General features: G+C 40.3%; 1 long non-coding RNA gene across 1 annotated transcript in view; it reads left to right on the forward strand.

The window, feature by feature from the left end:
- The window catches only part of LOC135527007 (uncharacterized), a 162,887-nt gene that overhangs the window by 72,887 nt on the left and 69,468 nt on the right, over positions 1–20,532 (forward strand). Inside the window, exon 2 of the long non-coding RNA XR_010453381.1 lies at positions 9,586–9,718. This is a non-coding gene — a long non-coding RNA (uncharacterized LOC135527007). The remainder of the gene's footprint in view (positions 1–9,585; positions 9,719–20,532) is intronic.

Raw genomic sequence — 20,532 nt, forward strand, 5'->3', positions numbered from 1 at the left:
TCATCTGAAGGTAACCGGTACTGTTTTTTTTAAATGAATGGAAGTATGAAGGTAGTTTAATTAACACAAAAAGGTTAAAAAATAAAATACAAATCCTGAGCTTTCTTATATCTCCTAGATATAGGACAGACACTTCAAAATCTTGTTTCTTAGGAATTTTTTTTGACTGTCTTTTTTTGCCATTTATGAATGTGTTATTCAGTGTGTTTCTCTGGGCTTTAGTAGTAAATCAGCCATAGTATGACAATCTTAAAACAATTCCATATGTCAGCTTAGAGTGTATATTGTTTGTATGTACAGTACAAGTCAAAAGTTTGGACACAAATACTCATTGAAGGGTTTTTCTTCATTGTTCCTATTTTCTACCATGTAGAATAATAGTGAAGACATCAACACTATGAAATAACACACATGGAATCATGTAGTAACCCCAAAAAAGTGTAAAAGAAATCAAAATATATTTTATATTCTTCAAAGTAGCCACCCTTTACCTTGATGACAGCTTTGCACATTCTCTTAAACAGCTTAACCTGGAATGCTTTCCCAACAGTATTGGAGGAGTTCCCACAGATGCTGAGCACTTGTTGGCTGCTTTTCCTTCACTCTGCAGTCCAACTCATCCCAAACCATCTCATCTCATCTCATGAGAGACAATTTCACTGTAGCGCTTAATGGTTTTTGCAACTGCACTTGAAGAAATGTTTGAAGTTCTTGAAATTTCCGTATTGACTGACCTTCATGTCTTAAAGTGGACTTTAATCTATCTTTTCTTCGCCATAAAATGAACTTGGTATTTTACCTAATGTCCAGTCTCTTGACAACAAGGTTGATGAAATCCGAGCAAGGATAGCATTCCAGAGGGACATCAGAGACTGTAACGTTCTTTGCTTCACGGAAACATGGCTCACTGGAGAGATGCTATCGAAGTCGGTGCAGCCAGCTGGTTTCTCCACGCATCGCGCCGACAGAAACAAACATCTTTCTGGTAAGAAGAGGGGCGGGGGCGTATGGCTAACGAGATGTGGTGTGATCACAGAAACATACAGGATCTCAAATCCTTCTGTTCACCTGATTTAGAATTCATCACAATCAAATGTCGACCACATTATCTACCAAGATAATTCTCTTCGATTATAATCACAGGCATATATATTCCCCCCCAAGCAGACACATCGATGGCTCTGAACGAACTTTATTTGACTCTTTGCAAACTGGAATCCATACATCCTGAGGCTGCATTCATTGTAGCTGGGGATATTAACAAGGCTAATCTGAAAACAAGGCTCCCTAAATTGTATCAGCATATCAGGGCTGGCAAAACCTTGGATCATTGTTATTCTAACTTCCGCAACGCATATAAGACCCTGCCCCGCCCTCCTTTCGGAAAAGCTGACCACGACTCCATTTTGTCGATCCCTGCCTACAGACAGAAACTAAAACAAGAAGTTCCCACGCTGGTCCGTCCAACGCTGGTCCGACCAATCTGATTCCACACTCCAAGACTGCTTCCATCACGTGGACTGGGATATGTTTCATATTGCGTCAGACAACAACATTGACGAATACGCTGTTTCGGTGTGCGAGTTCATTAGAACGTGCGTTGAAGATGTCGTTCTGATAGCAACGATTAAAACATTCCCAAACCAGAAACCGTGGATTGATGGCAGCATTCGCGTGAAACTGAAAGCGTGAATCACTCCTTTTAATCAGGGCAAGGTGACTGGAAACATGACCGAATACAAACAGTGCAGCTATTCCCTCCGCAAGGCAATCAAACAAGCTAAGCGTCAGTATAAAGACAAAGTAGAATCTCAATTCAACGGCTCAGACACAAGAGGTATGTGGCAGGGTCTACAGTCAATCACGGATTACAAAAAGAAAACCAGCCCAGTCACGGACCAGGATGTCTTGCTCCCAGGCAGACTAAATAACTTTTTTGCCCGCTTTGAGGACAATACAGTGCCACTGACATGGCCTGCAACGAAAACATGCAGACTCTCCTTCACTGCAGCCGAGGTGAGTAAAACATTTAAACATGTTAACCCTCGCAAGGCTGCAGGCCCAGATGGCATCCCCAGCCGCGCCCTCAGAGCATGCGCAGACCCGCTGGCTGGTGTGTTTACGGACATATTCAATGAATCCCTATCTCAGTCTGCTGTTCCCACATGCTTCAAGAGGGCCACCATTGTTCCTGTTCCCAAGAAAGCTAAGGTAACTGAGCTAAACAACTACCGCCCCGTAGCACGCACTTCCGTCATCATGAAGTGCTTTGAGAGACTAGTCAAGGACCATATCACCTCCACCCTACCTGACACCCTAGACCCACTCCAATTTTCTTAGCGCCCAAATAGGTCCACAGACGATGCAATCTCAACCACACTGCACACTGCCCTAACCCATCTGGACAAGAGGAATACCCATGTGAGAATGCTGTTCATCGACTACAGCTCGGCATTTAACACCATAGTACCCTCCAAGCTCGTCATCAAGCTGTGAAATTAAATGACCGAGCCCTGTGCAACTGGGTACTGGACTTCCTGACGGGCCGCCCCCAGGTGGTGAGGATAGGCAACAACATCTCCACCCCGCTGATCCTCAACACTGGGGCCCCACAAGGATGCGTTCTGAGGCCTCTCCTGTACTCTCTGTTCACCCACGAGTGCGTGGCCACGCACGCCTCCAACTCAATCATCAAGTTTGCGGACGACACAACAGTGGTAGGCTTGATTACCAACAACGACGAGACGGCCTACAGAGAGGAGGTGAGGGCCCTCGGAGTGTGGTGTCAGGAAAATAACCTCACACAACGTCAACAAAACTAAGGAGATGATTGTGGACTTTAGGAAACAGCAGAGGGAACACCCCCCTATCCACATCGATGGAACAGTAGTGGAGAGGGTAGTAAGTTTTAAGTTCCTCGGCATACACATCCCAGACAAACTGAATTGGTCCACCCACACAGACAGCATCGTGAAGAAGGCGCAGCAGCGCCTCTTCAACCTCAGGAGGCTGAAGAAATTCGGCTTGTCACCAAAAGCACTCACAAACTTCTACAGATGCACAATCGAGAGTATCCTGGCGGGCTGTATCACCACCTGGTATGGCAACTGCTCTGCCCACAACCGTAAGACTCTCCAGAGGGTAGTGAGGTCTGCACAACGCATCACCTGGGGCAAACTACCTGCCCTCCAGGACACCTACACCACCCGATGTTACAGGAAGGCCATTAAGATCATCAAGGACAACAACCACCCGAGCCACTGCCTGTTCACCCCGCTATCATCCAGAAGGCGAGGTCAGTACAGGTGCATCAAAGCTGGGACCGAGAGACTGAAAAACAGCTTCTATCTCAAGGCCATCAGACTGTTAAACAGCAACCACTAACATTGAGTGGCTGCTGCCAACACACTGACTCAACTCCAGCCACTTTAATAATGGGAATTGATGGGAAATGATGTAAAATATATCACTAGCCACTTTAAACAATGCTACCTAATATAATGTTTACATACCCTACATTATTCATCTCATATGTATACGTATATACTGTACTCTATATCATCTACTGCATCTTTATGTAATACATGTATCAATAGCCACTTTAACTATGCCACTTTGTTTACATACTCATCTCATATGTATATACTGTACTCGATACCATCTACTGTATCTTGCCTATGCTGCTCTGTACCATCACTCATTCATATATCTTTATGTACATATTCTTTATCCCCTTACACTTGTGTGTATAAGACAGTAGTTTTGGAATTGTTAGTTAGATTACTTGTTGGTTATTACTGCATTGTCGGAACTAGAAGCACAAGCATTTCGCTACACTCGCATTAACATCTGCTAACCATGTGTATGTGACAAATAACATTTGATTTGATTTAATAGGTCTCTCTTCTGCATACCACCCCTACCTTGTCAGAACACAACTGATTGGCTCAAACACATTAACCTCTCTAGGCAACCCGACGCGCTTGCATCCCACCTTGCCAACAATAAATGCAAATGCGCTACACCAAATGCTAATAGCACTCGTTAAAACTCAAACGTTCATTAAAATTCACATACAGGGTAGTCAATTCAAGCTACACTCGTGAATCTAGCCAACGAGTCAGATTTGTAAAATGCTTTTCGGCGAAAGCATGAATAGCTATTATCGGATAGCAGGCAACACGCCAAAATACCAGAAGGGACGTAAACAAAGGAATTAGCGTAGCCGGCGCTACACAAAATGCAGATATAAAATATAAAACATTCATTACCTTTGACGAGATTCTTTGTTGGCACTCCTATATGTCCCATAAACATCACTATTGGGTCTTTTTTCCGATTAAATCGGTCCATATATACCCTAAATATATATTATATCGATCTATGTAAAGTGTGATCCAGGAAAAAAAACAGCGTTTTGAAACGCAACGTCATTTTTTAAAATTAAAAAAGTCGACGATAAACTTTCACAAAACACTTCGAAATACTTTTGTAATCCAACTTTAGGTATTAGTAAACGTTAACAATCTATCAAATTGATCACGGGGCGATGTGTATTCAATAGCTCCACGTCTTAAACTCATGGTCGAAATTTTCTCCTCCAAAACATCCTGTCGGAGACCGGAAGGAATGGGCTCTCTCTTACTCGTTTGACCAAGAAACAAAGCCCAGGCAATTGACAAGACTGGCGACATCGTGTGGAAGCTGTAGGACTTTCAATCTCAGCCCTATGTAATTTGGTTTCCCATTAACAATACATGCAAGTGGCGCATTGATACTTTTTTCCAGTTTTCAGTGATCAGTTTTTCTTGCGCTTTTCGATGAAACACAGGCTCTGTTATAGTCACAGCCGTGATTTAACCAGTTTTAGAAACGTCAGAGTGTTTTCTATGCAAACATACTAATCATATGCATATACTATATTCCTGGCATGAGTAGCAGGACGCTGAAATGTTGCGCGATTTTTAACAGAATGTTCGAAAAAGTAGGTGGTAGTAGGTTTTAAGGAAATAAATAATTTCACAAATGAACCTTTGACAAGGCACACCTGTTAACTTCATATGGCTGCAACGGGCAGTATTGAGTAGCTTGGATGAAAATATGCTTATTGTAAACGGCCAGCTCCTTAGTCTCAGTTGCTAATATATGCATATTATTGTTAGTATTGCATAGAACACACTATAAAGTTTCCAAAACTGTCAAAATATTGTCTGTGAGAATAACAGAACTGATATTGCAGGCGAAACCCTGAGGAAAATCAAAACAGGAAGTGGCTTCTATTTTGAAAACTCCATGTTCCATTGCCTCCCTTTGCTGGATTTAAAGGGATATGAACCAGATTCCTTTTCCTATCGCTTTCTCAAGGTGTCAACAGTCCTCAGACATAGTTTCAGGCTTTTATTTTGAAAAATGAGCCAGAACGATAACATCGCGTCAAGTGGTCACATGAGTTTTGCTTGCGCAACAGAATTTGGACAGCAATTGTTTTCCCCTCTCCTACTGTGAAAGACATTTGCGGTTGATATATTATCGATTATATATTTTAAAAACAACCTGAGGATTGATTATAAAAAACTTTGACATGTTTCTGTGGACATTATGAAAACAATTTGGAATTTTTGTCTGCGTTGTCGTGACCACTCTTTCCTGTGGATTTCTGAACATAACGCGACAAACAAACGTAGGTATTTTGGATATAAAAATCATCTTTATGGAACAAACGGAACATTTGTTGTGTAACTGGGAGTGTCTTGAGTGAAAACATCCGAAGATCATCAAAGGTAAACAATTAAAACTGAACACTGCAATAACCAAAAACAACACAGAGAGAGAGTGAATGAAACATAACAGTTCTGTAAGGTGAAGATACTTAAAACAGAAAACAACTACCCACCAACACAGGTGGGAACAGGCTAACTAAGTATGGTTGTCAATCAGAGACAACGATAGACAGCTGCCTCTGATTGGGAACCATATCAGGCCAAACACAGTATTACAAAAGAACAAAAACATAGAATGCCCACCCCAACTCACGCCCTGACCAAAAAAAAAAAATAGCGACATGAAAAAGGAACTAAGGTCAGGATGTGACACTGAGATTATTCTTTCGAGTCAAGTACATTTGTTCAGACCTCATTTGTTCCTTGATTAGCACCATTCATTCTCGCTGTTGAAAATTCTAATTTTATATAATCTACCGGTGAATTGGGAGAAAGTGAGATGATTGCCTTCTAAGAGCTAAAATTTTTGCTGCAGTGCTGCCTACCAGCAGTAATTGATGTGAAGCATTGAATATTTACATTCATGCATAATTAACCTGTTACATCTATGGGGGCGCTATTTCATTTTTGGATAAAAAGGCATGCCCGTTTTAAGCGCAATATTTAGTCACAAAAAGATGCTTGACTATGCATATAATTGATAGCTTTGGAAAGAAAACACTCTGACGTTTCCAGAACTGCAAAGATATTGTCTGTGAGTGCCCCAGAACAGATGCTACAGGCAAAACCAAGATGAAACTTCAACCCGGAAATGAGTAGGATTTTTGAGGCTCTGTTTTTCATTGTCTCCTTATATGGCTGTTAATGCGCAAGGAATGAGCCTGCCCGATCTATCATTTCCCCAAGGTGTCTGCAGCATTGTGACGTATTTGTAAGCATATCATTGGAAGATTGACCATAAGAGACTACATTTGCCAGGTGTCCGCCCGATGTCCTCCGTCGAAATTGGTGCGTCATCTTCAACTGCACGTCTTTTTCCAAGCGATTCACCGGAGAAAGGAGACTACCACGAACGATATATCAATGAAGAGATATGTGAAAAACACATTGAGGATTGATTCTAAACAGCGTTTGTCGTGTTTCAGTCGATATTATGGAGTTAAATTGGAAAACAGTTAGCCGTTTTGATGACTGAATTTTCGTTTTTTTTTTTGGTACCCAAACGTGATATACAAAACGGAGCGATTTCTCCTACACAAAGAATCTTTCAGGAAAAACTGAACATTTGCTATGTAACTGAGAGTCTCCTCATTGAAAACATCCGAAGTTCTTCAAAGGTAAATGATTTTATTTGAATCCTTTTCTGGTTTTTGTGCAAATGTTGCCCGCTAAATGCTATGCTAAATGCTACGCTAGCTATCAATACTCTTACACAAATGCTTGTTTTGCTACGGTTCAAAAGCATATTTTGAAAATCTGAGATGACAGTGTTGTTAAGAAAAGGCTAAGCTTGAGAGCTTGCACATTCATTTAATTTCATTTGTGATTTTCATAAATAGTTAACGTTACGTTATGCTAATGAGCTTGAGGCTATAACTGGATACAGGTTTTTTTCATAGCCAAACGTGAACAAAACGGAGCGATTTGTCCTACACAAATAATATTTTTTTGAAAAACTGAGCATTTGCTATCTAACTGAGAGTCTCCTCATTGAAAACATCTGAAGTTCTTCAAAGGTAAATGATTTTATTTGAATGATTTTCTTGTTTTTGTGAAAATGTTGCTGGCTGAATTCTAGGCTTATAGCTATGCTAGCTATCAACACTCTTACACAAATGCTTGTTTAGCTATGGTTGAAAAACATATTTTGAAAATCTGAGATGACAGTGTTGTTAATTAAATTATAAATAGGCAACATCCAGCTGATTGTCAAGTCTATAAGATGGTTATCGAGGATAGCTAGGCTGACATTACTTCTCCTTTGCTAACTAACTAGCCAACACTCAATCACATCAAGCAGCTGAAATGACAGCAAACTACGTCCATTTTTATTTGTTTTACCTTTGCTTCTATTGCCAATTAGTTGGATATATTAATTCTAATGATCCTTATAAATGAATTCTCCTGGACCAGAGAAGCCGTCAGCCTCAGGATTGCAAAAAAACCTTCAACAGGTCAACTTGTCACATAGTGAGGCTCATTAACTTCCACTGTACCAAACAAAATGCTAGGCAATAAGCATGGGAAATAATGTCGAGATTTTCCTGGGGAGATTGAGTTTATGAATGCTGGGCTGCGGGACAGTGGACGCACATTGATACTTGGAATGTACAGTAATTATGGCATTTTGCATTATTGAATAACTAACGGTTATCAACCAATCAGCATCCAGAATCCAAAAGGTACTGTTTTATAATGACATCAAATACAATTTTATTTGTCACATGCTTCGCAAACATCCAAACGTACCATTTCATAATGACATCAAATAACATTTTATTTTTCACATGGTGAACAACAAAAGTTGTGGACTAACAGTGAAATGCTTACTTACGGGCCCTTCCCAACAACGCATAAAGAAAGAAATAGAAAAGTAAAACACTTAACAATACAAATACAATGATTAACAATAACGTGGCTATATAAAAGAGGTAGCAATATAGAGTCTACACTACATGCTTGTCGAATTGTCATTCCAAAATAATTGGCATTAATATGGAGTTAGTCCCCTCTTTGCTGGTATAAAAGCCTCCACTCTTCTGGGAGGGCTTTCCACTATATGTCGTAACATTGCTTCAAGAGCAGTAGTGAGGTCAGGCACAGATGTTGGGCGATTAGGTCTGGCTCGCAGTCGGTGTTCCAATTCATCCAAAAGCTGTTGGATGGGGTTGAGGTCAGGGCTCTGTGCAAGCCAGTCAAGTTCTTCCAGACCGATCTCAACAAACTATCTGTATGGACCTCATACTATCTGTATGCACAGGGGAGTTGTCAAGCTGAAACATGAAAGAGCTTCCCAAAACTGTTGCCACAAAGTTGGAAGCACAGGATATGTCATTGTATGCTATAGCATTAAGATTACCCTTCACTGGAACTAGGGGGCATCAACCAAACCCAGATGTGTCCGTCAGAATGCCAAATGGTGAAGTGTGATTCATCATTCCCGAGAACACGTTTCCACTGTTCCAGAGTCCACTGGCGGCGAGTATTAAACCACTCCAGCCGATGCTTGGCATTGCGCATGGTGATCATAGGCTTGGGTGCAGCTGCTCGACCATGGAAGCCCATTTCACGTCGAATAGTTCTCATGCTGACGTCGCTTCCAGAGGCAGTTTGGAACTCGGTAGTGAGTGTTGCAAGCGATTTTTAAGCACTACACGCTTCAGCACTCGGCAGTCCCATTCTGTGAGCTTGTGCGGCCTACCACTTTGCGGCCGAGCCGGTTACTCCTAAACGTTTCCACTTCACAATAACAGCACTTACAGTTGACCGGGGCAGCTCTAGCAGGGCAGAGATTTTACGACCTGACTTGTTGGAAAGGTGGCAACCTATGACGGTGCCACGTTGAAGGTCACTGAGCTCTTCAGTAAGGCCATTCCACTGCCAATGTTTGTCTATGGAGATTGCATGGCCATGTGCTCGATTTTAGACACCTGTCAGCAACGGGTGTGGTGGCTGAAATAGCAGAATCCACTAATTTGAATGGGTGTCTACATACTTTTGAATGCATAGTATATATCAGTATAGTGCCTCTTTCCAATGCCTCACAGCCCCTCAAAATAAATGTAATTATTATAGTTATCTTTTTTTTAAACCGTTTCGCAATGCAATTGAAATTGTTCATGTTCTCTCTGTCACCATCTTGCAGGTGAAAGGATGAGCCAATGAGGCAGAATAGCGCTTCATCACTGGCCAGGGAGAGAAGCCACCTTGCAGCACTCATCCTAGGGAGGATAAAGGGAGACTTGATTGTTTGTTGCCATCAGGGAGACGACGACAAGGTCAGTACACACTAACGAAGCAAAAAAATACAGACTTTGTTATCCAATTGCCATGATGGGGACGAAGTTTTGTGATTGCTGGTGGCTGGATACAGCTTAGATGCTGGAGGTGTAGTGCTCCACACGTGTGCTTCGGCATATGCAGTTGCCTGGTTCATGATAAGATGAAAGCCTGCTGTGATTCTCCATATCCTCTTTAGAAAAACAATATTGCCTTCCCACCCTCTCTTCATCTTTCCCTTCTGCCTCAAGATGATCAATCATAATCAGCTAACTAAGTGAAAGCAATATAGCGTCATATCATTTATCACTTATTATAGGATAGGGATGGATTTAATTTAATTGTCATTAAATGTCCAGGAAAGGGTTAAATCCTGCTGCAGGAGGCAGCGCGTTTGCGGCGGATTCTGCAGTCAAAGTTCCAGCAAGGTTAAGTCCACACCCAGCAGGAAGTATTTGGATTTTAATTGCTTCCCCATAGATTGCCGCCACCGCACAGAGAAACTAGGTTAATTGCGTAAGATGAGAAAGCCACTGGTGACCTTGATTAATCATTGCCAAACACAGTTACTGCAGCGAGCCGCTGCCACATTCACTGTGTTTGCAGGTTATTCTGTCACTGACAAATAATGCTTGAGTAAGGGAAGACAGAATTAATGTGATACTGGGTTTGATTTTTAGGGGCTACTTTGCTCAACCACAAAATATTGAATTAGCTTGTATTTTGCGTGCTAGTAGTGAATGACTGAGGACACAACATTTGAGCACCAAGTTTCAAATAGAGGCCATTCAGAGAGTGGAGTAAATGCTGGTGCAGATAAGTATAAATAAAATAGATTGCAATTGTATTTATCTATCTGTTACTGCTACTCTGCTCCGAACACCACCAGAGTGATGTGATAAACGTGGACAACATTTTAACTACCAACATTAAAGGTTTCCAGGTTTAAACTGCTGTTTAATATATATATATATACATTTTTTCTCTCAGTGAACTGGACTATGATTACTTCCCCCGAGGGCCGATGCAATGGTGATAGCGTTTCACAGAATATCTTGCCAAATTACATTGCTCAGTGAGAATAATGACACCTGTTTTAGAGGTGAAATCCTGGGGCAATTTGAAGGACTACCGGGGCAAGGCAAGGACATGGTCAAATTATCTGTTTCATGACAGAAGTGTGGAATTATTTGGTTGTGTTACGTTCATTGATGGAAGAATCGGACCAAGGTGCAGTGTGGTAGGCGAACATCTTACTTTTATTAAAATGAACACCGAAAAACAACAAATTACGAACGAACGCAAAGTTCTGCAGGCTACACAGCAACTATATAAAATAAAGGTCCCACAAACTAAGGTGGGAAAAAGGCTGCCTAAGTATGATCCCCAATCAGAGACAACGATAGACAGCCTCTGATTGGGAACCATACAAGGCCAAACAAAGAAATAGGAAAACTAGATTGCCCACCCTAGTCACACCCTGACCTAACCAAAATAGAGAATTAAAAGGATCTCTAAGTTCAGGGCGTGACAGGTTGAATACATTTGGAGGTGAGCCATGCAGCTTAAATGGGGGTTTAGTTTACAGTACACTCTTAAGGGCTAGGCTACGGGCTAGAGAAGGACAACTTCCGGTGAAATTGTAGAGTGCGCAATTAAAATAAATAATCAGAAAAATTATGGGTATAAAACATATTGGTACATACACTGTATATCGGTTGAAAGCTTAAATTCTTGTTAATCTAACTGCACTGTCCGATTTACAGTAGCTATTACAGCGAAAACATGCCTTGCAATTGTTTTAGGATGGCGTCCCACAAAATGTTTTTCCACTGATTTGTCATCCAAAGGGTCCCAGCTATAACATGTTTTGTTCGTTTTGTTAGATCAAATCCTTCTTTATATCCCAAAAAGTCTGTTTAGTTGGGACCATCAATTTGAGTAATCCACTCGTTCAACGTGTAGAGAAAAGAATCTGAAAACCTACCCCTAAACTGTTTCAACAATTCAAAATACATTTCTGATTACTCATCAGATAAAATGTAATCAAACTATAAATGTCTTACTACATTCTGTATGTTCAATAGGATACAGATTTTAGCAGGTGTGTCCTGTCTTCATGGCATGCGCAAACACTAATTTCCAAGACTGTGTCCCTGTACTAAAACTGATATTTCTTATTCGTTTTTGAAGTTACAAGCCTGAAACCTTGAACATAACTTCTTCGATATAGGGGGCGCTCTTTTAATTTTTGGATAGAAAAACACCCATTTTAAACAAGATATTTTGTCACGAAAAGATGCTTGACTATGCATATCATTGACAGCTTTGGAAAGAAAACACTCTGACGTTTCCAAAACTGCAAAGATATTATCTGTGAGTGCCACAGAACTGATGCTACAGGCGAAACCAAGATGAAATGTCAAACAGGAAATGGCCCAGATTCTGAAGGCACTGTGTTCCAATGTCTCCTTATATGGCTGTGAATGCGTCAGGAATGAGCCTACACTTTCTGTCGTTTCCCCAAGGTGTCTGCAGTATTGTGACGTATTTGTAGGCATTGGAAGATTGACCATAAGAGACTACATTTACCAGGTGTCCGCTTGGTGTCCTTCGTCTAAATTATTGCATAATCTCCAGCTGCGTGCAGTTTCCATTTTCTTCAGAGGAGAAACACAACTGCCACAAATGATTTATCATCGAATAGATATGTGAAAAACACCTTGAGGATTGATTCTAAACAACGTTTGCCATGTTTCTGTCGATATTATGGAGTTAATTTGGAAAAAAGTTTGGCGTTGTAATGACTGAATTTTTATGCTAGCTATCAATACCTCTTACACAAATGCTTGTGTAGCGATGGTTGAAAAGCATATTTTGAAAATCTGAGATGACAGTGTTGTTAACAAAAGGCTAAGCTTGTGAGTGAATATATTTCTTTCATTTCATTTGCGATTTTCATGAATAGTTAACGTTGCGTTATGCTAATGAGCTGGAGGCTATGATTACGCTCCCGGATACGGGATTGCTCGACGCTAGAGGATAAAGGGGCCTTGCCCTTTTTTATTTCACCTTTATTCAACCAGGTAAGCTAGTTGAGAACAAGTTCTCATTTACAACTGCGACCTGGCCAAGATAAAGCAAAGCAGTGCGACACAAACAACAGAGTTACCCATGGAAAAATCAGCATTCAGTCAATAAAACAATAGAAAAAAAGAAAGTGTATATACAGTGTGTGCAAATGGCGTGAGGAGGTAAGGCAATAAATAGGCCATAGTAGCGAAGTAATGACAATTTAGCAGATTAACACTGGAGTGATAGATGAGCAGATGATGTGCAAGTAGTGATACTGGTGTGCAAAAGAGCAGAAAAGTAAATAAAAACAATATGGGGATGAGGTAGGTAGATTGGGTGGTCTATTTACAGATGGACTATGTACAGCTGCAGCGATTGGTTAGCTGAAGTTATAAAAAGTTAGTGAGGGAAATGTAAGTCTCCAGCTCCAGCGATTTTTTTTTTTTTTTGCAATTTGTTCCAGTCATTGACAGCAGGGAACTGAAAGGAAAGGCGGCCAAAGGAGGTGTTGGCTTTGGGGATGGCCAGTAATATATACCTGGAGTGCATGCTCCAGCAGAAGTTTACAAAAAAAGGGTTCCAAGATGGTTCTTCGGCTGTCCCCATAAACCTTTTTGGTTCCAGGTAGAACCCTCTGTGGGAGGGGGTTCTACTAGCTAACAAATGGAATTTTTGTAAGATGGTCATACCATGGATCATTTAACTATTTTATTGAAATTTTGGACCCCTGTAGGTATATTATACTGAACAATAAACTGCCACCAATGTCCAAAATTGTTGCATGTTGGGTTTATATTTTTGTTCAGTCCTTGTTTTTTAAAGAAAAGCACATTTTTTTGTCCATTGGTAATGTTGTAAATTACTATTGTAGCTGGAAATGGCAGATTTGTTATGGAATATCTACATAGGCGTACCGAGGCCCAACTTACAGCTTCATTAAATATTACCGGCAAAACACCAGTCTCAACGTCAACAGTGAGAGGCGACTCCGGGATGCTTGCCTTCTAGGCAGAGTTGCAAAGAAAAATCCATAGCAAAGAAAAAGCCGATAAAAAGAAAACACACCTACTCATTTACGGGTTTTTCTTTATTTTTATTATTTTCTACATTGTAGAATAATAGTCAAGACATTAAAATTATGAAATAACACATATGGAATCATTCAGATTTTTTTAATCAAATCAAAACATATTTTTTATTTTATATTCATCAAAGTAGCCACCCTTTCCCTTGACAGCTTTGCACACACTTGGTATTCTCTCAACCAGCTTCACCTGGAATGTTTTTCCAGCAGTCTTGAAGGAGTTCTCACATATGCTGAGCGCTTGTTGGCTGCTTTTCCTTCACTCTGCGGTCCATCTCATCCCAAATTGTCTCAATTGGGTTGAGGTTGGGTGATTGTGGAGGCCAGGTCATCTGATGCAGCACTCCATCACTCTCCTTCTTTGTCAAGTAGCCCTTACACAGCCTGGAGGTATGTTGGGTCATTGTCCTGTTGAAAAACAAATGATAGTCCCACTTAGCGCAAACCAGATGGGATGTACAATGATGTGGTATCCATTCTGGTTACGTGTGCCTTGAATTCTAAATAAATCACAGACAGTGTCACCAGCAGAGCACCCCCACACCATCACACCTCCTCCTCCCTGCTTCATGGTGGGAACCACTTATGCAGAGATCATCCGTTCACCTACTCTGCGTCTCACAAAGACACGGTGGTTGGAACCAAAAATCGCAAATTTGGACTCATCAGACCAAAGGACAGATTTCCTGTCCATTGCTGATATTTCTTGACCTTAGCAATTATCTTCTTTTTGGTGTCCTTTAGTAGTGGTTTCTTTGCAGCAATTTGACCATGAAGGCCTGATTCAGTCAGTTTCCTCTGAACAGTTGATGTTGAGATGTGTCTGTTACTTGAACTCTGTGAAGCATTTATTTAGGCTGCAATTTCTGAGGCTGGTAACTCTTATTAAGTGATCCTCTGCATCAGAGGTAACTCTTGGTCCTCATGAGAGCCAGTTTCAGTAGCACTTGATGGTTTATGGGACTGCACTTGTAGAAACTTTCAAAGTTCTAGAAATGTTCCGTATTCACTGACATTCATGTCTTTAATGATGGACCTCCGTTTCTCTTTTCTTATTTGAACTGTTCTCACCATACTATGGACTTGGTCTTTTAGCAAATATCTTCTCTATACCACCCCTGCCTTGTCACAACACAACTGATTGGCTCTAACACATTAAGAAGGAAAGAAATTCCACAAATTGACTTTTAACAAGGCACACCTGTTAATTGAAATGCAGTCCAGGTGACTACCTCAGGAATCTGGTTGAGAGAATGCCAAGAGTGTGCAAAGCTGTCATCAACGCAAAGGGTGTCTACTTTGAAGAATCTCAAATATGAAATATTTTTTGTTTTAATGTCTTCACTCTTATTTTACAATGTAGAAAATAGTAAAAAATTAAGTAAAAACAATTGAATGAGTATGTGTGTCCAAACCTTTGACTGGTACTCTACATATTTAACCCATTTTTATAATTTCCATACTTCCATTTGTTTTTTTTAACCAGTCCCAGGTTACCTTCAGACGATTCCCGTTACACTTGTGTGGATCGTAAAAGCAAAACGGAGAACATTATTGTGGCATCATATTCATTTATAGCCAATACCGTTTGGATGCTACAGATGTTTTCGTGAAAAGACAGATTTTTGGATGTCTCCTGGTCTGACAAACAGTGCTCTAGCTTTCCACCGCAGATGCGGAAGGCGGATGCGGGAGATTGAGACGCAGCATGTACAAAAAAACATATCAGTTGCTTAAACATACACTTTTGTTGGGGATTGTTTTATTATTTATTATTACGGGTGCATTAGTTGACTCTTGAGGACTAATGTTGAATTGCCCATATCTCCTTGCAAGGTTGCAGATGTCCTATTGTCTCAAACTAATTAATTTGCATGGCTTCTTTTTAATTCAAGATTCGAATAAAAGTAAGTTGACCAGTCTTGAGGACTACTTGCTATATCTGCAAGTGAATATATACATGCACAGTGTCTAAATTAAACACAACAGAAACTACATACCATAGCATATGCTTTTAAGTGGATTGTTTCCCACCTTATAAATGAATATCAAAACGTTTATGTATGTGAATATTGATGAATGTACCCAAACATGGAGACATATCATGATACTTCATGCACATATTCATAATAAATGCATGGGGAGATGGCAGTACCGCAACCATGCTGCTGTTACAAATCATCAGTGGATATAAATAATGTAACAAGTCAATAATTTAGATAAGTTTTATTCGAGCAGCAACCCATAGAGAAAATGGGTATTGTGTGTGCTATATTTATACCTACATAACAGGGTCCCTGGCCCAGATCCATAATGCATCCTTGATTTTGGAGAAGTAGTGCAAAAATAGCTGAAGACAATGAGTAAAATACATAGAAATAAAACAATGGAAGAAATACACATTCCTCCATAATAATAGTACTGGTTTTTACTTTACTGTGTGGTAGATAAATTACTAGGTATTTGGAAAGAAATGGCATGGGAATTACATTGTAATAACATATAGATAACATGTTTGTTTCTTAATGATTCATTCAAACTATCAGCAGTATATTTTTTACTATTTCATCGTCTTCTTCAATGGCAGGTTTTTGGCATACAATATTCTCAGGCAATAGTTTGGGTGCTGGTGTGCTGGGATTCACTAAAGGTTATCACTGTCCAAGTTGACGACAAATACAACTTGAGATCTTTCAGCTCCCCCTCTTGTAGAAGCTGGCATCAATTGTACAGTGCTGGTCTACCATTAACTGACAGATTTACTTCACCGTGAATGTCTGTTCCCGCTCTCATTCTCACTTCCCGAACCCTGACTGTCAAGAAAGTAGCTAATTGGGTGTATGATGATATCAATGGAAATAGTGACAACAGAGAGAGGAGGAATACTAAAAAGATGTAGACCTACTCACTCTCTATGAACAATAAATATTCACATGCAGGCACAGAGAGATACTCTGCACACTGACAACAGAAAAATGGTGCTACTGAGGTCCTTATGTGATATCCTGATGATGGAACTGCTGTGCGCCATCACCATCAATCTTTGGGGTGCCATAACCTCATGGGAAATCATTAGTAGTTTGAGTTCCATTGCACATGAAGCTAGTGCTGTTTAAATGGCATAGTTCTCCCTTCATTGGAGTTGTCACGAATCGGACAGAACAGGGTATTGGAAAGCTTTTACCCATACAATCATGCCAGATCAGCGATCAAGTTGAGGAAGGATTTTTAAGGTATTAGGAGGGGTGCGGCATATAGCTGATGGGCCCAACTAAAGCAGAGTTGGCGAGAACATGAGAGCACACTTCTCAGTGATTTGTTCTGGGTTGGGTAGGAGCCAGCTACCTGTGCAACCAATCCTTCTGGATGTTTATGAACTTGCCTCCCAACTGTCATTGAGGGAGATACAGATTTACAATGGCCTCATCAGTACTGAAGCTATGTTTTATCTATCCCCCTGGGGTACCTGCTTGGCCCTCTGATCACCTGTCTTTCATGTGTTCACTTACTTGCATCATCACCTCCATATATTATCAGAGTTGTTGGATGGAGGCACTGATGAGTTATGAAGAGACATTAGCTAATGCCTTGGTCCAATGTTGTATGTGTAGACACATGGTTAACAATATCATTTTTCATGATTTAGACGGTCTTCTTTTTTTATGTGGTGTGGGCAGCAGGGGAATATTGTCAAACAGACCTAATGCAGTGTCATCAGAGAGAACAGTTGCGTCATACATTATCAACACTCTTGTGAAGCCTCTAACTCTGGAAAACCTGTGGGTCCTGGTTAACATTTCAACATAACCTACATTGTACCTTTTTGTCTCAGACCATCTATCATAGACTATCCTAATGCTCCAAATCTGATTCACTGTGATTGATATGCTGTACAGTATTCATGAGGGAAAGAGAGTAGAGTAGAATATTTATCATTGGCTAAATATATAGCAAAATCATGAAATGTGACGATCATCAAAACATTTCATTTTCCAAAGTAACAGCTCATCAACCTTTGTTTTTCCCCTATGTGGACTCGACTCATTTGTCTGCTGTCTGCTGACTCATTTAAAATTTGGAAAAAGGGAAGAATCCTTGGTGAGGTTAATTTCATAGCAGAGGAATATTGAGAAAGATAGGTGCTGAAAGGGTGACACCATTTACCACTGACACCCCAAGTTGAATATCACTGCGGATAGCAGCTCATAATTGCAATTCGGGTCACGGAGGAAATCATCCTTTGTACATCCTATCAAACTTGGCAAAAGAGAGCAAAAATGAGATCCCAAGGTCTGGCTGTTACCCAACACTATAGAGTTCCAGAAAGTTTACTTGAAGTGAAATGTGAGAGAAAGATTTTGAATAATTTTTCCCTGGATAGCATAAGCTTTATTCAGTGTTTATATGTTAATAAGGTCAAATTTGATTAATTGAAAGTTACTAGAAATTAATTTATATTGCTGGGATAGGTATACCAGACTTTCAGAATTACTTTGAAGTTTTTATTTTCTGTAGCATGTTGTTGACCTTTTTTTAATTTGTTTGACACTGTGAATTCCCGCTAGAATCTAGACCATGTATTCCTTATTAGGATTCCCATTAGTTGATGCCTTAGCAACCACGTGTCTTCCTGGATATACAGTGCCTTGCAAAAGTATTCGGCCCCCTTGAACTTTGCGACCTTTTGCCACATTTCAGGTTTCAAACATAAAGATATAAAACTGTATTTTTTTGTGAAGAATCAACAACAAGTGGGACACAATCATGAAGTGGAACGACATTTATTGGATATTTCAAACTTTTTTAACAAATCAAAAACTGAAAAATTGGGCGTGCAAAATTATTCAGCCCCTTTACTTTCAGTGCAGAAAACTCTCTCCAGAAGTTCAGTGAGGATCTCTGAATGATCCAATGTTGACCTAAATGACTAATGATGATAAATACAATCCACCTGTGTGTAATCAAGTCTCCGTATAAATGCACCTGCACTGTGATAGTCTCAGAGGTCCGTTAAAAGTGCAGAGAGCATCATGAAGAACAAGGAACACACCAGGCAGGTCCAATATACTGTTGTGAAGAAGTTTAAAGCCCGATTTGGATACAAAAAGATTTCCCAAGCTTTAAACATCCCAAGGAGCACTGTGCAAGCGATAATATTGAAATGGAAGGAGTATCAGACCACTGCTACCAAGACCTACCTGGCCGTCCCTCTAAACTTTCAGCTCATACAAGGAGAAGACTGATCAGAGATGCAGCCAAGAGGCCCATGATCACTCTGGATGAACTGCAGAGATCTACAGCTGAGGTGGGAGACTCTGTCCATAGGACAACAATCAGTTGTATATTGCACAAATCTGGCCTTTATGGAAGAGTGGCAAGAAGAAAGCCATTTCTTAAAGATATCCATAAAAAGTGTCGTTTAAAGTTTGCCACAAGCCACCTGGGAGACACACCAAACATGTGGAAGAAGGTGCTCTGGTCAGATGAAACCAAAATTGAACTTTTTGGCCACAATGCAAAACGTCTTTTTGGCATAAAAGCAACACAGTCCATCATCCTGAACACACCATACCCACTGTCAAACATGGTGGTGGCAGCATCATGGTTTGGGCCTGCTTTTCTTCAGCAGGGACAGGGAAGATGGTAAAAATTGATGGGAAGATGGATGGAGCCAAATACAGGACCATTCTGGAAGAAAACCTGATGTAGTCTGCAAAAGACCTGAGACTGGGACGGAGATTTGTCTTCCAACAAGACAATGATCCAAAACATGAAGCAAAATCTACAATGGAATGGTTCAAAAATAAACATATCCAGGTGTTAGAATGGCCAAGTCAAAGTCCAGACCTGAATCCAATCGAGAATCTGTGGAAAGAACTGAAAACTGCTGTTCACAAATGCTCTCCATCCAACCTCACTGAGCTCGAGCTGTTTTGCAAGGAGGAATGGGAAAAAATTTCTGTCTCTCGATGTGCAAAACTGATAGAGTGGCCTGACCAACTAATTAACTGTGTTAGTGTTCACCAGTCAGGCTGTAATAGGTTTCACGTTCCGTTTTGTTGTTTTGTATTTATTCGTTATTTCATGTATAGTTTCGTTATTTGTTTTCACTAATAAACATGAGTAACAAACACGCTGCATTTCGGTCCGACTCTCTTTCGACAAACGAAGAACGTCGTTACATATATATCTGTTTATTATACCTCAGCAGCACAATATTGTGTAGAGCTTTGGCAAAGTGGGTGATGTTATATCCCCCCTTCAGCCCAAACGGTGGCGCAGGGAAAGCAAAAATATTCTTAAAAATATTTAACCTCCACACATTAACAAGTCCAATAGCTTAAATGAAAGATAAACACCTTGTTCATCTACCCAGCATGTCAGAATTTTAAAATGTTTTACAGCGAAAACATAGCACATATTTATGTTAAACCACCACTAGGAAAGCATACAATATGTAGCCACATTGCTATGCAAGATAGCACAATCACAAACGCAGGATTAAAAGAAAAATAGTTCGCTAACCTTTTGAATATCTTCATCAGATGACAGTAATAGCACATGTTACACAGTACATTTATGTTTTTTTCAATAATATGCAATTTATATCCATAAATCTCCGTTTACATTGAGCCATGTTCAAAAAATGCAGCA

Source organism: Oncorhynchus masou, chromosome 32 (genome assembly GCF_036934945.1).
Source record: "Oncorhynchus masou masou isolate Uvic2021 chromosome 32, UVic_Omas_1.1, whole genome shotgun sequence".
Lineage (NCBI taxonomy): Eukaryota > Metazoa > Chordata > Actinopteri > Salmoniformes > Salmonidae > Oncorhynchus > Oncorhynchus masou.